Source organism: Homarus americanus, unplaced genomic scaffold (assembly GCF_018991925.1).
Source record: "Homarus americanus isolate GMGI-L3 unplaced genomic scaffold, GMGI_Hamer_2.0 scaffold58748, whole genome shotgun sequence".
NCBI classification, from domain to species: Eukaryota; Metazoa; Arthropoda; class Malacostraca; order Decapoda; family Nephropidae; genus Homarus; species Homarus americanus.
Window position 1 is genome coordinate 320,645 of NW_024729645.1, and position 12,954 is coordinate 333,598.

Sequence of the window (12,954 nt, forward strand, 5' to 3'; positions counted from 1 at the left end):
CTAATGTAATGCTTAAAATGCATAAAAATCCCCCCAAAATCTTAGGAATAGAACATAACAATCCCCTCAAACAGCCTACTGTAGAGATGTCAAATTCAGCTAAGTAAAATGTAAGAATCAAACAGGCCAAGTCTGACGGTCCTACAAACAAGTTGTACACATGGGAGGTAAAAATATTGTACCCACCCATGGACTAAAGTTAAATTCTGCAGCCAAAAGGTATAACAAAAATTTCAATTCTGGCTGAGTCTAGCAGCCTGAGGGGTACAGGTATGCTGACCATTTTCATTTCAGTTTAATTCCTGTTTTGCATAAAGTATTCCAGGTAACAAAGAGTTTACAAGGCAAGATTATTGCTTTGAGTAAGCTTGTGAATGAAACTTCTTAATAACTTAGCCAAAACTCTAAGTTAAATTAGTAACACAGAATGTAATAACCACAAATATTGATAACATATAATACTGTACAAAAATAAAAATACCAAACTGATGTCATACATTATAATGTGCATAAAAGATCAGTTTTATTCTATAAAGAGAACTAATGGGGTTCAGATATATATACTGTACAACAGTTCCTCAGTACAGTATTACAAGTCATAAAAGGTAACAGAATGGATGGGAGAGAGATTCCCTCACCACAAGACATTCCTTAAAAATGTAACCATACCATACTGTATTTATCTTTATGGTATACAGTACAGTAGAAGCACTAAATCTGCCGAGTGTTCTCAACAACAATATCACTGATTTGGAGTCAGATTTGTATAAATACATTGATTACCAACATGTAAAACATACCAGTGCACCAGCATTAAATTCCCTGCTATCAACCTTGAAATTTTTGCACCATCATAAAACTCTTACGACACCATTATTAACCCCTCCCCCTCCTCTTGACAGTTTTCAGGTCCATTTTCATGACACCTGATGCACATTAATCTATTTTACCTTTCAATAATGGCATACACAACATAGTTTACCTGCATGTGATAATGAATCCTGTTACAGATGCCCTAACAGAAAATTGGATTATAATTAGTGATGGACACTGATTGAAAAACACATTTACATCAACCGCTTCCTCCACTGTTGAACTTAGAATTGTGGTGATGCATGAAGTATAGGGCAATATTAAGGGTAAATAATAACATACAATTATAATTTAGCTTGAGGATAATATCTCAGGTACACGCTGCAGCTTGAAAAATAAATGAATATCATACAGTATTCACACAGGCAACATACTGCAAAGTTGTCTTAAATAGTTCTTTATCCATCTTGTATTTCACTTGAATCTACAGTCATCTAACATCCTTACCGAAGCTGCAGTCATCTCACATCCTTACTGAAGATGCAGTCATCTCTCACCCTTACTGAAACTGTAGTAATCTATCATCCTTGCTGAAGCTGCACTCATCTCTCATCCTTACTGAAGCTGCAGTTATCTCTCATCTTTACTGAAGCTGCAGTCATCTCTCATCCTTACTGAAGCTGCAGTCATCGCAGACTGAAAACAGCCTCACATACTGGAATGTCTCATTGCACTTAAATTGTCCCCCAAAACTACTGTACTGTAGTTTGTGAAACACCAGTGTTCCCCATTGGTACAAAAACCAACATAACATAAAAAAATTTACCAAATAATCCAAACATATACAGTACATGGTACAGTATATAAAATGCTACAAGATTCTGACACTTCACAAATAATCTTTATTCATTTAACTTGGGTTGGATATTACTGGCAGTTCTTCCATAGGGATGGAAAAACTGGCAGTTCTTCTATAGGGATGGAAAGACAGACAAGCGCAAATCAAAATGTTCACGGTACAGGTATACTGTATGCAGGGAGGGGAGAATAAATATTATGCTCAATCAAATTTACAAATTATGTTTACAGATGGAGTTAATTATAGTCAACAGGCAACCAAAGAACATAAATGCGCAATTGATAATACAGTAAATTCAAACAGATACTGTATTTGTAGTTTTCCTATTAGGAAAAATAAATACAGGTACAGTACTGTAAAAAAGGGTGACCAAGATTTGGTCAATGGTTACATTAAGATACACCCCAAAAAAACATTCCTCATACTGTATATGAAAAACACCAATCAGGACAGGAAAGGCAAGCACTGAGCTGACTCCAGGCATCCAAATATTTTTAACAATGAAATGTTAAAGTTTGTCCCTGATATTACTGCATATTGTACTGTACTGTATAACACAGGTGGACCCAGGAATTTAGGAAAGAGTGGGGAATGGTGCAATGACATAAACCCAAAGAAAGGAAGGGGGATTGTAAGGATTCTAAATGATAGTTTGCATTCATTGACCATTGAGTAATTGTTGCAAAAATTGTCTAACAGTGATCCACAAGAGTACCGAAGTGTTAAAAATATACAGTACAGTATAATAAAAGCCCTCAAAACATATTCCAACAAATTCTGTCATACCTGGTTTATAATTTCCATATAAATGTTCAGTTGCTTATTATTAAAATAAATAAAATGTGTGTTATGAAGAACTGGCTCTTTGTAAGACTATCTTAGGTCAACTTTGGCCATAACAACGACCATTAATCTGGGATGCGCATAATGTATCACTGAGTACTAAAAAAAAATTTCCAGTACTTTAGTATATGAATGAAAACCCTGCTTTCACAAAAATAAATAAATAAATAAATTATGGTATTTTTTGTAGCATCAGAACATGCCGAGTTACTGACACAGGCATCAAAGGTGCATCCAGTGCTGAACATGGACAGTAAACAGTGTAGCACACTGTAGTGCAGGCTAGTGTGTGTGGCAATGTTTCTGTGCTTATATTGTACAGTACTGTATATATACATATACTGTACAGATAATATGTCATATGAAGGTGCTACTGTACTGTATATTGATCTAAAAGTATGGCTAACTAACCATCAAATAAGAGGCAGAAATTTATAAACGATTACTTCAATTATGTTGATATGGAGGAAGAAATTGATGAGTCTATGCTTCTGTCACACACATACCACAAAGAACATGGCAAAGACCACAACTCAGGCCCCATGCAACAGGAGGAGGAATTTAATAATGAAGGTGATACACCTATTAATCTTTATTAATGTTATTATGATTAATACATATGCTTAAAAGTATTGTTTCCCACAAAACATTGCTTAAAATTGTGTATCTTTACAGTTGAGATGAAAAAACAATGAGTGCGTGACATCATGAGTGTAAGCACATGGCCACTACATAGCGCGGGCGCTAATCTAGCACTAAACTCAAATTCTCGGGGAGATTTTGCTTGACCGCTAAACTTGAGTATCCACTGTACTGTAGCTACCAGCATTTGAATTTATTTAATAAGACCAAAATTTACAGTATGGCAGGAAGAATTACTTCATTCATTAGTTTTGACGCCCATACTCAGATAAAATTAAATCAATAGTCGATGTATATTCCCAATAAATTGATAAAGCATGAAACAAAAAACTAATTACAGTACAGGTAATACTGTGTACTGTACAGGTGCTGCCAAATTTGTCTTAATTATAAATAACTTCTCATTTACAGCACAGTACAGTAAATATTTTTCAAACTAAAATGAATAAATAATAAAATAAAATTTGTGTAACTTCTGATATTCCTAATGCTGTATTGTAATCTTATAAAGGAAGAAACAAGCATATTAAATTCACTGTATTGTACAGTACAGAACTACTGTACTGTACTGTATTAATTTTTCTTAATATTTAATATATTTTCTCTTCATATATTGTTTAACAAGTACAATTATTGAGATAGTGTATACTATAGTTACTATAAAGAACCTACAGTTTTTATTCTAGAAACTCCAGGTGGACTTGCAGCTGTCCGAGCTCTCCTGTCCATTTCAGATATTGTCCGAGAAGCACAGAAAAGTGTCTGAGGCCAACCCCATCTGAGAATTGCTAGGTCTTAGTATCTCTATATGGTAGGGTGAACTTTGAAGCTAGTTGGGGGTGGTTTTGAAGCAAATGAGGTTGAGAGTTCAAGACCCCCAGATCTGAATTTGAACTGGTTTCTGAGACCATTACTGAATCCACATTTGCCTACGGTAGGCAAGAAGATAAACATTACATTGTCTACATGAACAATGTACCCTGCTGTCAAGCACCACTGCTTTCACCCTGGGCACTGACAGGTTTTGTCCAGGGGATTGCTTGGCAATGCTTACATCTCAAAGGTTAATCATGAGACTCTGTAGGCCAGACAAATTATTACACTACAAAATGGACTTAACTTTACACCAATGAACATTATAACGAGAAAGCAATCATGGGATATTGCCACTTGTAAACACTGCTCTTTAAATGAGCAAACATCTAAAATAATGATTAATGAAGAAACTGTTATAATCTTTTATAACACTGTACACACAGAAATGCACAGTACTGATGGCTTATAATTTAAAGATAAAGGTACAGTACCATAAAGGAAAATGGTGGGCTGAGGCAAAAGTATGTGGTCTTAACATAACTGCAGTCTCATGGGTCATGCACCTTAGAAAAATTACAGTTCTTCTCCTTTTTTTTTTTTTAACAAAGCATCATAATAAATTTACAAGGACCAAATGAATGGCCACTGAGGTCTCAGGACCTTACAGCTTTCAACTTCTTCCTCTGGGTGGTAACCTAAAATCTGTTGTCAACAAAGTTCATTCAAGATCCAATTAGTTGACCACAAAGGAAATAAATCAAGGTGTGTGGTCCGGAGCCACTGGCTATGGACCCTGCCATAAAAGGGGATTATAGGATCAATCCCACAATTTCTGGCATATGCCTCTTGCCAGACAGCTTCTCATAATCCAAAACCAGTTACACAACAGGGAGGAGATGCTACAAAAAGTTCCAGTATTAGTCAAGATAAGCCCCCAGGAGAGTTGACCTCTTCATTTATTTGCTTCCTAACTCTTCCTTACTGTACAGTCTCCAGTGCTATCTTTGAACCTCTTTTCACCACAGCCCCATAATGCCTGACTACAAGAGTCCTTTCAGAGACAAGTCAGGTGACATCACACTACAGTATATAAATGCAGGTCAATAATGGAAAGACTCATCAAGAACCTATACCGGGATACTAATATTCCCTCATCAACTAAAATTAACTTTCATCTCCAAGAGGATTAGTTAGCTACGCTATGTAACACTAAAATACTCAAAACTTCAAAGATAATGAAGAAAATACAAATATAAAATGATCACTATCTAGTTCCGAGCCCCATAATAAAATGGACAGGAACAAGCTTCACACCTATTTCAAGCAGGATAAGAAACCATTACCACTAGATCAAAACTGAGGCAGCAATCAGGAGGAGCCTACAGGTACAGTAGTGTACGATTATGTGCAAAAACTAAATTTTTCAACTTCAGCTGTGTTTACTGCAGGGAGAAATTAAGTTACAAATCTTAATATTTATATTTTTTGTTGTTGATCCATGACACTATGTCTCTAGAAATTTATCAAGAAAACAATGAATCAATAAACACTAGAAAACCCCTGATAAACTAAACCAAAACCCAATGAACTACAATGTTAAAAAGCCAAATATCTTTTACATCAGAGACCTCTAGGAGACCAACTCAAATGTCTTGTAAGAATTTGTTTAAAGTTTTCTTTATAATAGTTCTGCAGCTATAATCAGTAAGTCTAGAGGACATAACTCCAAGCCCAAAAACTTGTATCTGGGATATAAAAACTTAATAAAGTAAATAATTAGAATATCCTTCACCTCCATGCCAGTGTCCCACACATGAATTGATCACCTCTGCAAACTAAAGCCAACTAGAATAGGTCAGAAGTATACTAATACTGTATGCTCCAAATACAGTACCCGATACAGTACCATAATCAAACTGCAACCCTACTAAACTGGTCTCGATTCAATTCTAGAGAAAGATATAAAGGAAAAGACCATGGCGAAGGAGTTCTGAGTGCCAACTTTGTTAACTGGCTACTCAGGTCATCTTTGAAGGATGGGTTTATTAAAGCTGCAATCCTGAACATACTGATGCACTGTTTCTATGGTGTCACAACCCTGAATGCAATCAGGTATAGAAGTAGAACCATTACCCAAGTACTGTATATACATTATCACAATTTTGGAGGTTCCATACTTTAACCCTAATACAGTATTTACCAAGAGCCCAGATAACCAAGATATGAAGAGAAGGACAAGACCTTATCCTCTCCCATTCTTCAACTCATAGATGCAATACAAAATGGAACCAGAATTGCATAAAGATGAACCACTGTTGATAAACCCTCCTGTAAAGTAGACAAAACATAAATGAGACTATAGCACTATCATATTCAACCCCTATCAGATGGAACTGTTCGGCAGCTACCTAAGCATTAAGCTTCTCATCAGAATGTACTGTGGCAAGTGCATACAGCTGCGGACACACTAGAGTTTCTACCCAAAATAAATGCACTGTAGCGTTGATTTTTGAACGAACTCCTCAAGTTGTCTCTACAATGGCAACTTATTTGTTGTCAAAAGTGGGACGATATGGAGTGTCTGAAAATCCACGGTACGGTAGGTTGAAATTTGCTATAGTTTATTGTAATAATAACATTTACACCATTTTTATTTTTTCCTATAAATGTTAAAATGTAAACAAAATATAAAAAGTGTATTTCAATAACAACACACGAGAAAAAATGTCATAGTAAATAAAAAATAATAATACCGTAATAAGAATACATCACTACGGGAATTTCATTTGACTGTAGAATACTTGTGTCACTTTTGTAAACAAACATCGCCATGCTACAATCATTTCTTTTTCATATTGGTCTTCTTTAACAGAACCACACATCTCACTAAAGTAATTAATGCTGCCTTAGAAACATACAATGAAGCCATCTTGCTCTCCAACTGAGCTCAAACTAGCCGCACGAGCTGGGCGCCTGGTCGATGGTTTCTTTCGCCAATGTGACCAGTGTGCGGATTGTACCACTGACTTATTCCCTGTGGATGAAGTGCTAACATGGATTTATTCCACAGAAAATTTAAGTGTGACCGTAGCTTAAGCGAATTTCAACACTAGGATAAATCTTCAAGCCCCTGTAATATGAAAGTGATCCAGATGAACCCTGTTTTCTGATACATGGCACAACACTCCTGGATTTTATCAACCATAAGAATAGATAAGTCAGTTCTGTTTGGTTAATAATGTCTATATACAGTACATCTTTACACATCACAAAGCCAATCTTCTCTGTTCTCTAAATCTTCTGAAGAATAAAAACCCCATTCTATACTAGGAATACTGTATCTATCAAAATATGAAGTCACCTAAAGGCTCTCAGGAAACAAGGAAGGAAAGCCAAAAGTTGACTCGCACCAATGAAAAGTGCCCTGGAGGTCCCAAGGAAATTGGACCAGCCTCTCTCTGAATCTGGTTTGAAGACCAATTCAATCTGAAATCATAATACAGGTACTGTACTGAGTACAGTATAAAGAATGAGGTTGTCTACTGGTACTTCCACAACAGGAGATACTCATACACACTGTCTACAAGAAATGGAGATCTTAAAGGGGGGGGGCACTGATCCCCTTAGGAATGAACCTAGATTTTTCCCCTATTCACAAAACACCCCACTTTGCCAAGTTACCAAGAGACTTCTTCACCTTCCAAAAACCTCACAAGGATCTCATTACAGAACCTTTCATATTAACCAATCTCCTTAGATCCTCTGGCCCCCTTCAACCTGCTCTCACGTTTCTTCTCATTAAAGATAGGTGCCGGGTTTCAACTTACATTACACCTGGGTTCCAACCTAGTAGATAATTTTTAACCAGCTACTATCTTCATTGCAGCTAAGTAAGGGACCTTGTAAAGGCCCTCTCTTCTTTACACAAAGGGTCTGTGATTGGTCACTGGAGTAAAAACGTGAAGCCTAAGGACCTTATTAATGATGTTCAACCAGAAAAGCTTCTTGTCATATCTAAAATGACCTGCCACAATCAACTTAAAAAAATAGCTTTGGCATACAAGATATATTACAAACATAACCCAATTTGGGATACCCTTCTAAGTCTACTTATGATAACAAAATACCTGTACGGTATGCCTAAGCAGTGGTTCTCAAACTTTTCAACTTCATGGACCAGCAGAATGAAAAAAATTATGCAGATCAGTACAGTAATTGTAAATATTTCATATTCACAATTTACATATACAGCCACTCTTCAACTTACGACAGGGTTAGGGACCCAAATCCAGGTCGTAAGTCGAAAATGCGAAAATACATATAAAATCTAAAATGGGTCTCTTTTTCGTCTCAGCACCACAAAACCCTCACTTTTAAGCTTGCCAGCCATTTTAAAGGGAATTACAAACGAAAATATTTTCAGTACACAGTGCAATCACTAACGTCGAGACTCGAAGATACGTAATTTGAAAAAAATTTTGGTACGACTGGAGCGGTCGTATGTCCGGGTGGTCGTAAGTCGAGTAGGTCATAAGTCACGGAGTGGCTGTACTGTACTGTATAATCCATATAAAGTACTCATGGTATTTTATGAGACTGGGACTAAGTGTTACAGTACAGCGAAATACTTAACTGAACTGTTTTTACGATATATATTTCTAAAAATTACAATGAGGAAAATGGGGTGCAGGACTGGAGCCTTAAGAGATACACCAAAAATGCCTTCAAGACATTTATTTCACTAAACCCTGACAACAGTTCAGCAGTTAAGCTACATTACAGTATGTACAAGAGCAAACAGTCTTTTAAGAATCATTTTACAGCATTTCTGATTATAGTTTACAAAAGGTAATGATAAACTAAAGAGTAAATTATCATCTGTCATGCCACCCAAGAGTCAGCTGACAGTTGCCAGATATTAAAAAATATAAACAAACCTATACAGATTCATTGAGCACAGTATTATTGTTAAAGATCACAAAGTTTACTTTACGAAGAAATTATTAAAAATAAGCAGCATGTAAAAAAAATCTGACAGCACCGGAACTGGTACAGTTGTGGAAATGTATTCCTACACCCCATGTGATGACCTGTGTCTCCAAATGGCACAATCACAGTAGTAGTACAAGTATCACTATTTATGAATGAATGGGTATTGGTCATGTAACGACGGATGTGACTGGTGGATAGGTTTACTATAGGTCATATAGGTTGGCCATTTGGAGACACGGGTTACCTCAAGAGGTGTTGGAACACATTTCCGCAACTGTACATGGTTGGGACCCACTGCCTTAACGTACAGAACAAGTTTTTGTAATATTTTACTAACCTTCACAATCAAACAAAAATTCAAATTTAACTTGGCTAATGAATATCATATGTAGACTAGGAGCCCTCCCACCTTAATAATGCAACATGCATGTTGACAGACATTCAAACATTTAGAATATTTTCTCACCATGTTCACAAAAAATTAGATCAAAAGGATCATCAATACTGTACTGTACTTCCATAGGAACCTCTGTATTCCTTATCCATTCACCTCAATTTGATGAGACAAACCTAGTTCATATTTATATATCTGAAGCTTTTTAATACCAACAGATGTGTAGGCCTAACATAACCTAAATACTTCACATTTCAATTATAATAAAGCAATTAATTATATTCTCACTGTTCCCCCAAAAATATGAAAAATCTAATCACATTATCAATAACAAGCACAACTTTACCAATGAGCTGAGTTTAAAATAGGCAGGGGTTATTTGACCAGTATCCAGCTGAATAACCACTAATTATTTGACCGGGATCTAAAATATAACTAAGTACTGTACTTCTGGCCATAGAAAATTATACATATTATTTTACTGATAATTTCAAACTATTAGAAAAAAATAAATCAAATAGAAATAATATACTATGCAAAATTAAGAATACAGAGAAGTTTAAATCAGATTAAATTCTAAATCAATTTGTTATGAAGGCCACACCTCAATGTTTAACAATTATGATACTGTTTAAGCAGTGTCAGTTATACACCTCAAAAATTTTTATCTGACCTAATCTAACCTAACCTATATTATATATGTCCATGAAAGAAATGGGACATGTCCGAGTATCAGAAGACAATTAAAGAAGATGGTAATAAAGCATTCAACATGTAAATAGTTAAAATGGAATGACTAGAATAATTACCCACAGCCATCCTGACTAGAATTCCATTAAAATCATACACAAACCCTGCGGGTCCTGGTCAAACAGCCAATGGTTAATCGGCCGGGTTACCCGATCAAATAACCACTCCATTTAAAGAAATGTCGTGATGTATGGTTCATAAGAAACCCGTTCATTATACACTCAATAAATACTTTTTATAAACATAGGTGAGCACATGCCTCGGAATCAAACAGGCTTGGAATTCCTAAACGCATTTAACTCCCACAGAATACACTAATTATTCTGGCTCTAGGGGATACCTGCGATTTACAGATTGGATGTAAATTTTCCCTCCCAGACCAAATCTAACCTATCCAAGCTAGCCTAAACCTACTGAATGCTTCCAAGACCAAAACACAAAATCAGTTCCGTGACTCTACCTCACCATTTCCACAAATTTCTACATTCAATACTCTGGGAAGTAATGCAGATGGATCAAGTCCATAACCAATGCATATTCAAAACCACAAATAATTTCACTGCGAAACAAAATATTATATTCACAGCAGCTTAATAAGTCATGTTTGTCACAGCCCATCTTCATTTCTAAAGACATGATCTACACCAATACCGTATTAACACAAGCATAAGAGTTTAAATTCTTACTTAATCAATTCCATCATTGACACCAATTTATCCATCATAATTTGAATTATTCTTATAAAATTATTATAATCAACGGGATTGACGCAAAAAACTAGTCGATGACAACCTGAACGTGTAATTGTTCCTCCCAGTCCCATGCCAATATTTACATCTAAGCCACAACAGCACAGTGTCAAGATGCCATTCAATGGAGCCATCTGCAGGATCATCAGCACCCTAGCAAATGAAAACAAACATCACTTAACTAGTCTAAGTTTAGCAGAAATGAACCATTCCATTATCAGTAATACAGTATTCAAGTTAAGAATCAGATAGCATGTTAATTGTGTATCACTACTGAAATCAAACCAGTTTACATAATTTTTTTCTCATTTCCTGGCTAGCAAACAATACCAGTAAACGGTGTCACGGAACTACTTACCGTACCACTGTGGCGGAGAAGTAAACACTAATATAGCGTAGGGAGACAAAATACCACGCTTTGGTTGTAAATGAATCTCAACAATTGCAACAACTTCTTGTATAGGCTAAGATAAAATTCCAAAGGTTAAAGTGGTCCTTGTTCTTGGACTACTCACCAATTGAAATCAAGAATCGCTACAATAAGTGTGTCTGAGGCTGGACTATCATCACTAACTCATTATGGTATTCAAACTTCACAAATTCATTATTTATTTTCACTTTATAATAAATAAACTTTGCCAACATTAACACAAAATAAAAGCTCATACTTCACTGAGACTTTGTTCAGGGAATATTCACTACTTGTAGTCAATAGATTAAATTATTGTGTTAAAGACAAGTTTTAGGATCATGATACTTGTCTGTACCTTATACCTTCATGTATGGCCATTACCTTCATTAACACATGAGCTCTAGATCTCAAAAGGATATCACTGGGATTACACTCTCCATCACAAATCAAGTGTTAACACAAGTGCGTTGAAGGTAGCATCAGCACGTTACTCACACCTCACCTCGCATCATTCCACCATTTATCTCATCTATTAATTTATAATCTTCGCCAATATTACCAAAAATGGAGAGCTCTTAATCTTATAGAGACCTCGTAACTGGAATACTCGCCACTTGCAATCAAGAGAAGACTAAAATTGAGGGTTGGAGGAGAGAACTAGCGGAGAGCTCTTAATCTTATAGAGACCTCGTAACTGGAATACTCGCCACTTGCAATCAAGAGAAGACTAAAATTGAGGGTTGGAGGAGAGAACTAGCGGGGAGAGCGGAGTCCACCAGACGTGTTACATTAGCCAAAGCCAATGACCAAAACATTCGCTGACGAAGACGAAGTCAGTCAAGCACATCTGTCACACAATTATCTCCCTATTATTCTGTAACTTCCGCGAGAAAAAAGGCGTTATCTACCTTCTCGGGGCAATGATCTATATACAGTAAAGCTGTTTTATTGTCTGTAATTGCTATAAAGAGCGTTCTATCACCGGAAAATAGCTTAAATAGGGTTTGTTTACCTTGCCGGCTGATCGCACTCTTTCTGCTATCGACGATCACAAAGAGGAAACAGTAGAGACCCGAGGTGCGCAATCTTGGGAAAAAATTGTGCGCAAAAATATGTGAACTTTTTAGTAAACTAAACTGAAACCCTGATTCAAATACTACGTGTATTAACACATCCTGAGCATATACCCACCACGGTGCCTTTCAACAACTCCAATTAACTAGCTCTATTTAAACTTTAGGGAAATCTTACCTAATCAAAAGTAAGTTATAATTTAGATGAACATGAACTTATAACTATACATTCGTTATGGTAAAAACTTATTTCGTATAGTTACTTATAACAAAAATTACTTTTGTTAGTTTCATAAAACTTTGTTAAGAACTACAATAATTTTCGTTTGTGATGTGTTTTGAACCCACAGCAAAGTGAAGGTTAATGTACACTTACACTTGAAGGTCACCTTTCATGACGAAAAATCTGATTATTTGGTTAAATAAATACCGTTAACTTCAAGGGAGCATCCAACCCGGAGGTGCCCTTCTGGCCGACAGACACACCGGATCAAGCACAACCTGAGTGATTGGTGCTGATGACTCCACTTGTTTTAATATCCCGCATACTGAGGTCATCGTCTTCAAATGTAACCAAATATCATACACACAGGTCTTGTAACTCCATATGC

At 36.1% G+C, this 12,954-nt stretch overlaps 1 protein-coding gene across 1 annotated transcript in view; it reads right to left on the reverse strand.

Moving 5' to 3' along the window:
- LOC121866776 (protein pygopus-like) overlaps positions 1 to 12,327 on the reverse strand; it is a 32,647-nt gene extending 20,320 nt beyond the window's left edge. The window contains exon 1 of the mRNA XM_042366478.1: positions 12,283 to 12,327. The gene's annotated coding sequence lies outside the window, so the exon portion shown is untranslated. The remainder of the gene's footprint in view (positions 1 to 12,282) is intronic.
- Positions 12,328 to 12,954: the final 627 nt, after the last annotated feature.